Source organism: Drosophila nasuta, chromosome 3, assembly GCF_023558535.2.
Source record: "Drosophila nasuta strain 15112-1781.00 chromosome 3, ASM2355853v1, whole genome shotgun sequence".
In the NCBI taxonomy this organism is placed as follows: Eukaryota; Metazoa; Arthropoda; class Insecta; order Diptera; family Drosophilidae; genus Drosophila; species Drosophila nasuta.
In genome coordinates, this window is record NC_083457.1 from 37,335,852 (window position 1) to 37,349,144 (window position 13,293).

At 39.1% G+C, this 13,293-nt stretch overlaps 1 protein-coding gene across 5 annotated transcripts in view; it reads left to right on the plus strand.

The window, feature by feature from the left end:
• The window catches only part of LOC132793360 (palmitoyltransferase app), a 68,271-nt gene that overhangs the window by 26,771 nt on the left and 28,207 nt on the right, over positions 1 to 13,293 (plus strand). For 4 of the 5 annotated variants that reach the window (XM_060803245.1, XM_060803244.1, XM_060803247.1 and 1 more), the window contains exon 3: positions 1,434 to 1,474. The exons of the other annotated variant lie outside the window; for it this stretch is intronic. The gene's annotated coding sequence lies outside the window, so the exon portion shown is untranslated. The remainder of the gene's footprint in view (positions 1 to 1,433; positions 1,475 to 13,293) is intronic. 5 annotated transcript variants of the gene reach the window in all.

The window sequence follows — 13,293 nt, forward strand, 5'->3', positions numbered from 1 at the left end:
TCATGAAATTCTAGCAATTTAAGTTTGACTCGAAAAACAAAAACTCATTTATTCAGAGTCCAACTTCCATCGTAATGTATACACAAACTTTGCATTTGTAGTTAAAAATTTTTTTGTTTAAATTTCAAAATAAACATTGCTAAACAAAACTTTTCAAATGCCACGTTTTGCTCTTCCTTTTTTTCACTCTGTTCATACGTTATTCCATCAACTAATGTTATTATCCAGCAGCATCTCATTAAATAGATTACATTACAGTTTTCGGTGTCTTGTCTTTTCATCTGTTTATGTTTTTTTTCGCTGAGTCTTTTATCCTCTGTTGTCGATGGTTTTGCAGTGCATTTTACGCTAATTGAAATCGCAATCGAATTACATGGACTCGGTCACTCGTCCGTTGTCTGTCTGTGTGTGTCTCGACGCGAGTGTAAAACCCAATGAAAATATAATCACATTTATGCAGTTTTTATGCCTGCAGTGTAAATATTTGCGTTGTAAACACGCGGCCAGGACAGGCAAGAGATTCAGAGATTCAGCCAGCGGCCGAATTCTGCATAACCGCGGCACACATAAGGACACTACTGAAGCAGCAGCTGCAGCTGCTGTTGTGGCTCTTGTGCTGCATTCCACATATAGTATTATTGTATATATTGAAATCGAGAGCCACACACAGTCAGAGTCGGTCAGTCAAACATTTCGTCAGTCAGTCAGTTAGTCAGTTTGGTAGCTCGTTTTGCGAATTTTCCCCGATTCCATTTCGAGTTCATTGAATTTGCGCTGATTTCTTCTCTTTGGCCGCTTTCATGCATATGAAAATTGCATTAAACCAGCAAAAACGAAAAACGAAACTGGCAAAAAAAAAAAAATTGTAAAATAAAATTTATGCTGCTAGCCAAGAGTCAAATTCCCAATTATGAGTGTGTGTGTGTGCGAGTGTGTGTATTAACAGGATGCGGATAAATGTACTTATTTTTGATTTAATTGCATTTGCAATGTGCAAGTTTGTGTGTCTGACTATCCGTCTGATGTCGTTTCATCGTTGTCTGCCCACATGGCGTATACGTAATTTAATAGTTTTTCAATTGCTGCATAATTGGTTTTAGTTAATATTGACAAGCGTTTGCCCCAGCTGTTGCATTATTAATGGCCACTACGAACACGACGTTGTTACGAATGTGAGCGACTGTGCGTGTGTGTGTATGTGTGTGTGTTTGCTTCCGCTTGTTATGGCCAGTGAATTAATAGCCAACATTTCAACGGAAATACGCGCAAAGTTCTGTTGACAAAAATTTCTCTCCCTATGATAAATGATGGCGCCATCTGTGCATGTGTGAGTGTGTATGCGATTGCGAGTGTGTGTGTTAGTGCATAGATTTCTGTGCGTATGTCACGTTCTGACTATTAATAATCTGATTTCTGCTTGTCTCTATTTGCAGTTCAACGAGCAAAAACGGAAAACGGCAAACGACGACAAAAGGTAAATAACCCTCCCCAACAAATCACTCTCCCTCTCATTTATAGCTAAAGCGTGTCGAATTTGACAAGCTCTACATGTCAAGCAGTTGCTCAAAAAGGAAAAAAATAAAAATAAAGAGGTGTGGGAAGCGGGTGGCAAAGATTGAAACAGGCTAAGTCGTAAAGTTGGTAGCTGGTTGGCTGGAACTTTTAACGAAAACTGACAACCGCAATGACCAAAGTGTCATAAATCCATAACCAAGCGTCAACAACATCAGCAAACATTTTGTTTGACCTACGACATGTGAGTGGCCCACTGAGTTTATGTATGAGAGTGTGTGTTCGAGTGTTCGACTGTGTGTGTGTGTGTGTTGCTGATGGTATCCAGTCAGTCAAGCTTGGCGGGCAATAACCCCCAATAACCGCCGACCCGGGATAAACACAACGCTCAGACAGCTCTCATGTCAACCGCAGAGCATCGGCCATGGAGCATAATGGCAGAGAGGGAAGCGGTGAGCGAGGGGAAGGAACAGAAGCAGGCAGATTGACTGCCCCAATCCTGTGACAAGCACTCATCTCAACTGAACTCAACTTAACTGAACTCCGCTGCTGTTCTCATTTACTGCGACGTGGGGAGGACGTTACGCGATGTCGCCGCGCGTCTGTCAGATAAAATGAAGTATTTGGCGAACATGTGTGTGTGTGTGCGGCGAGTGTATTTCTCTGTGTGGGTTTGTGTGACTCTTGCGAAAACAACAACATTCGCTATACCAAACGCCAGCTGCAGCCGACGACAACAATATTGTTAGTGTCTGTGTTTTTGCTGAATTATCGATAACTCCTTGATGTCCTCGTGGTTGTGGTTGTCAACAATGGCATCGAAAGTATATGTGACATATATGTATGTATGTATGTACACATATACATATATTCATATAAAAGTTCATAGTAATAATCATATATTAAATGTATAAATTTATATACAGAGAGCAAAGTCGCTGTGAATCCTGCCATTTTTTGTTTGCCCGCCAGTTGACAGTTGAAATGAATGACTTTTGGTCGAGAACATGCAGGAGTTGGAGTCCAGAAGTCCCGAAGTCCTGAGACTTTCGTATATTGTTTATTCTGGAAATTTATGCAAATCTCTTAAAGTAGTGCCGTCATCGGAAAAGTTGACTAGTTTTGTGTTGCCTTGTTGTTTTTAATATAATAAATATAATAAGATTTCCTCCCGTTTTTTCCCCATACCAGCAAAACACAATAGTTTGGTTGTCGTTGTTGTTGCTGATGCTGTTGACATGAAAACAGTTGGCGGTCTAAGGGCAGTTTTGTAATGTTTTTATGCTGCTGCTTCGGCTGCTGCTGCTGCTGCTGTTGGGTCTTGTTGAAGCTTTGTGGTAGTTTTGCTGAATAGCTTCATATTTATGCAAAGTTATGCGGCTTAAGAGATAAGTCGAAAGTTTGCTCTGACAACGGTGCGGCAGAAAGACAGAGGCAAGCAGCAAACCCAAAACTGACAGTAACTGACACTCACACACAGTAAAACACACTCAACACACACACTCGCACACACAATGTGACTGCAGTTTATCAGAGAATGGAAATTGTTATCGATGCGATATGTCCGACTGTTGGCAAGTTGATTTGCATTGGCCCCGATCCGCTCCGAAACGGGAAAGAACGAAGAGAGGAGGAAGTGTGCTTATGTTCTCCGGAAAATCCCATTTCCCCGAGTATTTATAGACTTAGTTAGTCAGTGTGACACTGTGTATCAAAGTTTTATAAACTCGAGTTGCGAGCGAGTTGTGAAGTGGCCGCATGGAACAACTCGTATATGCCTCTCTATATATTCTCACTATGCTCACTACTATTTTGCAAATGTAGGGCAAACTTTTAGCCAAAAGCCACGCTGCGTATACGCAACACAACCGCCGCTATCAACTCGGGGGCGAGCAGTGAGAGCAGCAATAAAGAAAGCGCCACAACAACTACAGCTACAACTCCAACAACTTTGACTCACAAAGCGCAGCTGCCACTTTAGTTAATTCCGAATTATATTAAAAACTTTTGGTCGCTCTCCTTTGACTCACATTTTCATTATCTGGCCAACAAAGCAAAGGCAACAAAAAATATGAAAAATTACTTGCTTGATGAAAAAAAAGAGCCCAAGTACAACATGCACTCCTTCTTCTGTTAGTTATGTTCAGTTACTTGCAGCTAGCAATTTAGCTCGGGATTCATGCCAAGGATAATACAGACTGTATTTACATTAAGCTAGCTGGCTTGTTGTTCCTGCAGACTACAGAAGATTGCCTGGTTACTTGGCTTTTTTTGGCCAAGTCTCGTCTTGACTTTACTTCCTGAAGTTGCTTGATTTGTCGTACTTCGTGAAGAGGAACTGTTTGAAAAATGCTGCAACGTGACACTTGGGCGCTCATTTAATTTGCTCAAGTTGCTGGGTAAATAAACAAAGGTAGTGACAGGAGCCAACGCTGGCAACGTGAACTACGTGCCACAGGTTGAAGCCATAGCCCCGCATTGATTTGCTGTCCTTCTGCTGCTGTCCTCGACAGTGTTGTTGCGATACTGGGACCCATTCGCTGGGCTGCACACTCGACTGACCTGCTAAAAAATTCGCTGAATGTTTAGTTAGGTCGTCGCAGCAAGTTCTCAGGTCAGGCAACTGACAGCAACGAGCGCCAACCTCCAACCTTCCAGCAGCGTTGCACGTTGTCTCTGTTTTCCTGTATTAATGGGCAAAGCTTGAAGTGTTCTAAATTATCATTTTCATTTTTTCTCCTCTTTTTTCTTCTACATTATTTGTTTTTTTTTTTTGTCGGTATACATTTCTTTTAATGAGTTTCGGGCCCTTTCTATTCAAAAAAATGAAGCACACTCGAAATGTAATTACGAATGCGACTTTGTTGTTCTTTATGCTTAAACCATCATTAAGTTGAACGTGAATATTCTTTGGTATATATTTTTTAATAAATTTTCGTCATCATAATGCAGACCCTAACAAGGTAAATGAACTGCTGCTGAATCAAAGTTATTTCAAATACTTTGTGATTGAAAGAATAAACATAATATTTCAATTAAAAACAAAATTCAATTGACTATTATTGTTTCTTAAGAGCTTTATTTTTTCCTTGTTTAAATACTTTTCTCTCTTAAGAAATAACTTTTGTCTCTTTTAAAACTTTTCGTTTTTATCCACTGCTTGTTTACCAAAAACTTTTGAAGCAATTGTTAAATTGGGAAAACTGCAATTGATTATGGTTCAGCACTTAAGAGACTCCAAAACTAGTAAATTAAATGCAGGATAACCAATACCAACTGTTCAATTTAAACTTTGTAAAAGCAGCTGTAATTTAAAGGATATTTTTGGTTCAGAATTAAGTGCACTAGTCTCACGTATTTAACATTTTATTAGTACTTTAAGTCCAACATAAGCGCCGCTTATAACCATTTATAGTCACTATTAACCCTTTTGCACGCTTTTTCACAAGCTGCTGGCTGCCTAAAGACCTTACTGTGAGGCTATTAAAATTATAAAATTGAAATTGCAATTTTGTTTATTTTTTGGGTAGAAATGCATAAAAATTTTAAAAGTCAGCCCAAAAGTATGCAGCAAAAATGCCGAGAGTGAGAGTGACAGAAGGTATGCAGTTGCAGCGCTGTCGACGTCGCTGCTATTTCAATGGCTGCCGCGGCATGACCTAATAAAAAAATTATGCCAAACGAAAGCGAAAAACCGAACGGAAAACGGCAAAACGGTAAATGGTGAAGGCCACTGAAGGGTGTAGAAGGGGAGGAGATGAGGAGGACGACCCTGTTAATTTTACAACTGGTAGCAAACGACGGAAATGAGCGTGTGTGAGTGAGATAAACGCCAAAAAGGAGTGTAGAACATATGTGGGCTAAACTGGCGATGGATAGAGGGAGGGGAGGGTAAGCAATTGAGGGAGGGGAGGCACTGTTCGATATGCACACTCAGCACTTATGAGATATTAAGTTGAAAACTTTGCCACAAACTCGAGTTAAATTGAGCAAAATAATGCGGTCAATTTATAACGAGCCGCAACGATTGCAGCAGGAATTGAAAACGCAGAGGGGTTGCAACATATGCAAGTTGCATATGTATAGAGTAGGTATGTGTGTGTGTATGTTTGTGTGTGGCATCGCCATTATATGGTAAAGCACTTGCCGCAAACGAGGGCCAGTGTCACAGGCAGAGCTTAAACAAAAGGAAGTGGTCGGGCTGCTACTTTGTCAGTTTTGCTTCTTGTGGGTTGCACTGCGGACGTGCGGGTGTCGTCCGTTTGTCCGTCTACTGTCCTTTCACTTTCCATCTCCCTCTCCCACTTTGTTCTTTTTCTTGCCCACTCTTCTGCACTATGTTGAATTTGACCCGTTTTCGTGGCCAAAACTCATTTTTCGCAAGTATTCAAATTTCCGTGTCTTTAATGTTACCATGTTGAGAAATGATCAAATCGCGATATTGTATACCGAAAATGTTAACTTAACAGTTTAATGTTAAAATAACAGCTGTTAAAGTAAGCTGTTGCAAGCAGACAATACGTGCAGTGTTAAATGTTAAATTTGCGATGCAATTTCAAATTGGCATATCTCCCACAAAAAATCATTGAATAATAAAATTCAAAAGGAATATTACTTCTTCAAGTTATTACTATGTATTGATACTAATATGTTGCGTGGTTTGTTCGTATTTTTCTAACAATTTGTATATTTAGCAAGTGTTGTCCCCTTGTCACTTTTCGAAAAAAAGTTGAACTTTCCAAAAGGTTTTAACTAAAATGTTCAAATTTGTTCAGTGAGTGTCCATATACATGTTGTAGATCTGTCAATTCTCAATTCATAACATGTAAGCTCATTATGCGTTTTTTGCGGTTTTTTGCGTAATTTGAATTTTTGGGAAGCAACATTTTGACCAGAATTGCAGAACTGCTAAAGCCTTTGCGATTTTTTTTTCTTGAATAACTTCCATATTTATTATCCGATCTGAACCAAATTTTCAGGACGCATTTGAAATAAGACATTCATCATGTGTTCCAAAATTCGAGTCTCTAACTTGAAAATTGATTTATATATTCGCTTTTTTTCGATTTATGTGGGCGTTGACACGCCCACTTTTCTAAAATACCTTCCTATAGCAATAACCTTTATTATACAAGAAACCTGCATTCAAAAATCTTGTTAATTTAAAAAATTTTAATTTTGGCCACAAAAACGGGTCAAATTCAACATAGTGTTCTGGTGGCTGTCGCTGTCTCTTCTGGTTGCACGCAAGTTTGCAAAATTGTGGCGAACAAGCTGCCGCCTGGCAATGCTTGCTCAATTTATAAGGTTAAAATTATTATGGCTGGGACGGGGCAGCAGGAAGTGGCACGTAGTCTCTTTGGTTTTTCGGGGACGACCTGCTATTAAAAGTGCAAGTGGCTTACTCGGCTATTGGCAAATGACCCAATTTATAAGCCGCTTTCCGGTCAGCGGCAGCTGCCCACGACATGGACATGACTTCATTTCTCGATTGCGCTGACATTCGACTTTCGCTTTTTCAATGTGCACATCCTAGACTGCATATTAAAGGACTCTCTCTCTTGCTCTCTCTTAAAGCGGACAAATTGCTTGTGCATTTTGCACTCAAATCAATAAATTTTGTAGCATACTTATTGGGGGCAAAGCAAAAGCTAACTTGCCCTAGCTTATTTGTTAACGTTTTGAAGCTGTTGCTCAATAAATAGTTTTGTAAAGGGCAAACAATTTGCTTCTACTTGAATTGATTGAAAGTTCTTTGGCATATGAAATAGCATAATCAATTGAACGTGAAATGCTCATGGATGTAATTTGAAATATTTCCAAATTATTTGATTAAGGGCAGTCACAAGGAATTTTATTCAATTTTAGATTAAAAAAACGAGTCATTTATATATTCCGCTGTTTTACTCAGGATCAGAAGTCTTCATGACGGTTTTCAAATGATTATTCCATATTTTAGAAAGTTATTCTAACTGATAATATTTACTATTTGCCGAAGTTTAGAATAAAATTTAATGAATATAATTATAATACAGTTAGGAAACTTTTTTGATATATTTTATTAAGAACTTTAATCCTAATGAACTGCACCCATTAAATTTTATTTTCTATTTGCAGTTTATTTTTATATTGTTAGTTATATATTGGTGTATTGTTAGTTGCTTTGTCTTGTCTTGCTTGTCAAAACAAATTTAAGTAATGCTAGAATACTTTTTTGGGAAGTCAACAGGAAAAACTTAGCCTTGATGGAAGTTGTTTTGTGACTTGCATAGCTGGTAGCCATGCTTGCAGAGATTTTGCTGAAGAAAACATTGTACTATTTATCTTGGCTGCTTAATTTCCATTTATTGCCCCTCGTGGCCAATGGAAAGCTGTGGAAAACTAAAACTTGCCAACACGTTATGCAGCTCAAATTAATTACGCATGAAATTGCAATTAATTGGTTTAGAAAGTTTCGGGCAAGTTTATTTTAAAGTTTCTGCAGCCAGCACAAAACCCACCCGAAAAGTGCGCAAAGAGTTTAAGCACTTGGATAAACAAAAACTCGCGTCGTAGAAGAACAAGTACCAGGACTAGCAAATGGGAGAACTGAAGAGCGAAAGTATAAAGCAGAAGAGGGAAGCTAGCGGCAAGTAAACAGATAAACTGCACTGAAATCTTGTGGAAGCAAAAACATCAACACAAAAACAACAAATAGCATATGGGAGAGCGTTAGAAAGAGAAAGCGAGAGAGTGAGAGAGAAAGAGATAGCGAACGTAGACAGGCAAAACAATGGCGCAGGCAGCGGCAATAAAAATGGCGCACAAGTTCAACCACGTGGCACGTGGCACGTGAGTCCGAGAGCCCAGAAAATGTTTATTTGGCTCTTGGCGAGAGTGTGTATGAATGTGTGTGTGTGTGCTGTAGGCCAGGCTGCACAACCAAAGCACAAACAAAAACAATAATAATAACAACAACTCGAGGGAAAACTACGACAACAAAAACAATAACAACAACATACACGACGACGATGCTGTCACAGTAACCTAGATAGTGCACAAATTTTCAACCCAAAATGCGCCACTTTCGCTTTGACCCAGAGCCCAGTGTCAACGAAGGGCGAGCGTTCGACCGGCGACAGCGACTGCGACTGCACTGCGCTCTTGAGGGTCAATGTGGATCGGTCGGTGGGTGGCTTTGTTCGTCGGGTCGCTTTTTGGGTGCTTCTGTAAGCCATATAAGAAATCATTCTTGAAATATTATCCTGCTCGTACATTGCGGTTAAAGGAGTCGCAACAGAATTGCAGCCATGCGTCACACACACACAAGCCCAGCAACTTCGTGTGTGTGTGTGTGTGAGTAATACATGCAGCGTTGTCATGTCTGCTGCCTGTCCCTAACAAATGGTTTGATTTTCAGCTTAAGCCCGGCACACAGCTGACGACCCCATTGTTGTCCACGTTCTTGCTCGTCGCTCGACGGTCGGGTCAAGTTAAACATGCCACCTTTGGGAAATTTTTAAAATGACACCAATTTATTTAGACGTTTTGCCCTTCCTCTCCCCGGACCTTGGTCTGGCCTGGCCTGCATAACTCTGTGTGTGTACGTTTAGCACATTTAGGCCTGATTCTGCATGCCTGCGAAAAACCAAATATTTAATTTCGACCGCATTCGCGTTGTTGACATTCAACTCTCGGCTCTCTCGGCTTCAACTTTCATGTCAAAGTGCGCGTGTTTACGCATAAATAACTTTCGCCTTTTGCCTTTGAACTCGAATTTCATCGTTGGAGCATTTTGGTGTATTTCCAAACACACTCCAACCGAAAGTAAAGGCCAAGCACGGTTCGCTTGATTGCCATCTAAATTGTGTTCTGATTACGGGGTTGCAGCTTAAAGTGACTGTGACAAGTATTTAAACTGTTTGGCAAAAGAGTTGTTACAACTTTCTGACACATGATGGACGTGACATTTTATTTGTCGCTTCATGTAAAAGGGTTTTGTTATGTGCCATGAGAATGTTTAGAAACTTGAGTTGAAAAATGTTGACCAAAACTGCAGTAACATCTGTGCTGTAAATAAGTTGATCAAGGTAGAAATATTTAATTTTAGTACAGTTTGCTATTAAAACCATGTGATAAGAATTATTAAGTTGGTAAAAAGTTAAAAATTATACATTTACTATATTTTCATTTTGTGGCCTTACACAATAAGATTTGCAAAGAAAAAATCTAAGAATTGTAAGAAGTAGGTAGTCTTATATTGTTTGGAAGATAATCTGGCACAGTTTGAATTTTCATTCCGGTAATTAATTTGATATATTTTTACGATTTTACGCACTATATTTAGAATTATTTAAGTACTTGGTTTGGTATATTTTTACGTTGCTACCACACGGTTTTTCTTTGTGTAGCGAGCATCTTTCTTACATGTTTGAATAAAAACTAATTTCAGAAAGTCGTCAATAAATAATCAATCATGTTAATCAAATAGCATCACTTGCTATAAGTTAAAGCAGCTGACTTTGTCATTCATCCCCATTTAGTCCATTCAATTTCTTATTGTGTTTAATAAACATATTGCAAATAGCAGACAAAAGTGACAGAAACAAATAGAATGACTTGACGTTTCATCAATCAAGTTGCAACAAATTCCGCCTGATTCAACTAACATTAAAATAGGATTTTCCCCGACTATCCCAAGGCAGTTTGTGTTGTTCGCTTTCATTTCGTGATGTTTTTGCGTTGTTTCTTTTCTCTCTGCGTGTGATTACAATTAATTATGTAAAGTGTGACCTAATCCAACAAAACAACAGAGAAAAAGAAGGACCCGTCATATTCATGAGCTTTGAGGGTTGGGTCAATGGCGACGCTGACTTAACCTTTTGGGATGGCTTATAAACGTGCTAAAAATAAACAATTTGCGTCGTTTTTTAGCTGCCTTTTTTTGTTATTTCCTTTTCTCTTCTGGCATATACATATATTTAGACAGAGACTTGTGACACTTGACGTGTAAATATTTTATATAATTTGCGTCCTCAGGGAAGTTAAGGGCGCCTTTGATTTGGGTTGACAATTAGTGGAAGGCTTCGACTTTTTGCCCTATTGACCCAGACCTGGCAGGCAGGCAGCCTTTTCCCGTGATGGAACGTGATTAAGCCAGAGCACAGGACGAAGTTCATTAATATGCATTCAAACGATGGCGTGGCTTCGCCAAATCCTGTTTACTTTGCGACTTAAGCAGAGATGCCGTTAAGCTCTGTTTAAAGGCATTCTCGCAAAGCGATAATATCTATTATCATTGTGCTTGAACTCGAATTAGCTGTGGCCAGAATGTCGCCAAAGTGGCTTTAACCACAAAAGCTGTGACGACTGAAAGCTAGTCACCCGCATCGCTTGGCCAAAGTCATTTGAAGTGCCAGCACTCAAATGAGTCAACAGTTGACATTTACGCAGGTTGTTCGAGTTTTTGTGAACTATTGCGAGTATCTCTCTTTTCCTCTGGCGAAATTTAGCTCGATTGGCTTCCAAAGTGCACGACAGCGAAGCGACAGCGACAGTTTGGCTAGACTCCAAAGGGGGTAAAGAGCGAGCGAACGTGCAGCATGCAGCAAGTCGAGCAGAATTTATTGTGTTTGTTGTACAGAATTAAATAAAAATTGAATTATGTTTATATCCGCCAGTTGCTGTTATTGTTGGCGCTATAATAACGCGCATTGTGCGCCGCGTCGCGCTGCGCTCTCTTCTTGTCTGACTTCCCGATGACACCATGTCGGTCTCTGTCTGCGGATTGTCCTCCTTCTTCCATCCGTCGTCTGTCGTCGGTCCTTGCTGTCGCCTTACTTCGAGTGTTTTTCATTTTGCATAATAAATTGCATTTTCCATGCCAGCAAGTCGAGATCTCCCGCCCCTCCCGCTGCTCTACAAAAAAAAAAGGAAAAACGAAAAAGGAAAAAGAGTTTTGTAAGGATATGCAGTGGGAAAAGCGTCGCAGTCAGCGCGCTGGTTTGTATTTACCACGTGCTCCCATCCATTCCACTGTTTGCTCTTTTTACGGGCATCTGTTGGTTGCTGTTTTGCATTAATCTCATTTCATTGCCCTCGTCCAAGGCGTCGCTGGCGCTGACGTTGCCGTTGCCCTAAAAGGCTTTACATCTGGGCACGATATAACCGGAACATAAACGTAAACTTCATCTCCTGGCCTGCATCTCCTTCTCCTCATCGCAATCTGCTCCTGTTTGTGCCTTACGTCAACGTCACCTCATCGTCTACAGCTGTTTCCGCTTGCACGCGCTAAATCAATTTGCTCTTTAAGCTCCGCCAGCTTCTGCTCTTGACGACCTTGCGGTGCGCACCTTTTTAGCCTTTGCCAAAGATGCAAAAGACCTCTGCTCCAACTTCCACTCACACTCACACTCCTGCTTTTGCTCCTCTTCCTTGTTCGTTTGCTTCTCACATCCGTTCGTTCGTCACTCACTTTTAACGTGAGTGGTGCATGCTGCTGTTAAATGATTTTCATGAGTTTAACGAAGTGGCTGAACACGGGGCTCAACCTCTTCGACACCTCTATAACAACTGCAGCAATCAACGCCAGGCCACGCCAAAAAAATGTGCTGTGCGACTACGAGATACTCTTGACAACTTTGCTTGAAAAGATATTCAAACTTTTGCAAAACTTCTCAAAAACAAATGTTAATATTCATGCATTATTTGGTGCTTAGTTGGATTGTTCATGAATGAAAGAACAAACAAAAATTATGATATACGGTAAAGGAACTTTTTTTGGTTCCTTAGTTCGTTCTTGTTCAGTTGTTCACTTTTGATCCTTTGTTTTTTCTGAATATTTGTTATAAAAATAAGAGTAATCTTAAAACAAAGCAAAGCGACCAAATAAATATGATGGAAAACGAATTCGAACAATGAACAATCTTGGTAAAAACAAATCGAACGAACGATCTAGTTCACTGATTAAATATTAAGAAACTATTTTATTCAGGAAATTAACCGATGTTGTAATTCAATTCGATCGTTGAATAACGTCATGGTGTAAATTAAAATACTCTCGCTTTTAATATTGACTTTTCACGAAATCTTAATTTAAGCTTCGTTACTTGCTAGACAACATTGTAGAGTGTAAAATTAATTAACTTCTTAGAGGAATAACAAAGCGAAAGCTTAACATAGTCAAGACGCATGTCAAATACTGGTTAAAGCTAATTATATGTTAAAGAAAACTTTTTTAAAACACATTTCTCTATATAGTTGTATGAAGAAGACTTTCCTTCATAAATTTATTAATATTTTATATACTATGTATTATATTATTTAAATTTTGAGTTAAATAACTATCTACACAAAACGCAGTTTATTTGTTTTCTTATAGAAAGAGACAAAACTAAATGCATTACCCACTTTCTTAGAGATTTATACTTTCCAAAACAAATTTAAACCACTTTCTTCTTGTTTTTATATATTAACTATTAGGAACTTTATTATTAGCTTCAATAATTTGAGTTTCAAACTCATATTATTCTTGAATCATACCATAACTAAATAAATTAAGCTGTTTAGTATTCAAGAGCGACGAAAAATTGTGATAAGTTCTGCATTACCAAACAATCATAGTTAGAACTAAGTAGTTTTTCTGCTTGGAATACATAATTAACTGAAATTGTATCTATTATTAAGGAATGTTACTTAAAGAGGACATTCGTTGACAAGTGCAAATAGTTGATGGGGTATTTTGAACGCATAAACGATGCTTATGTGGGGTATTATTCAGGGTGTTAAAGTAAGGGCGTCGTT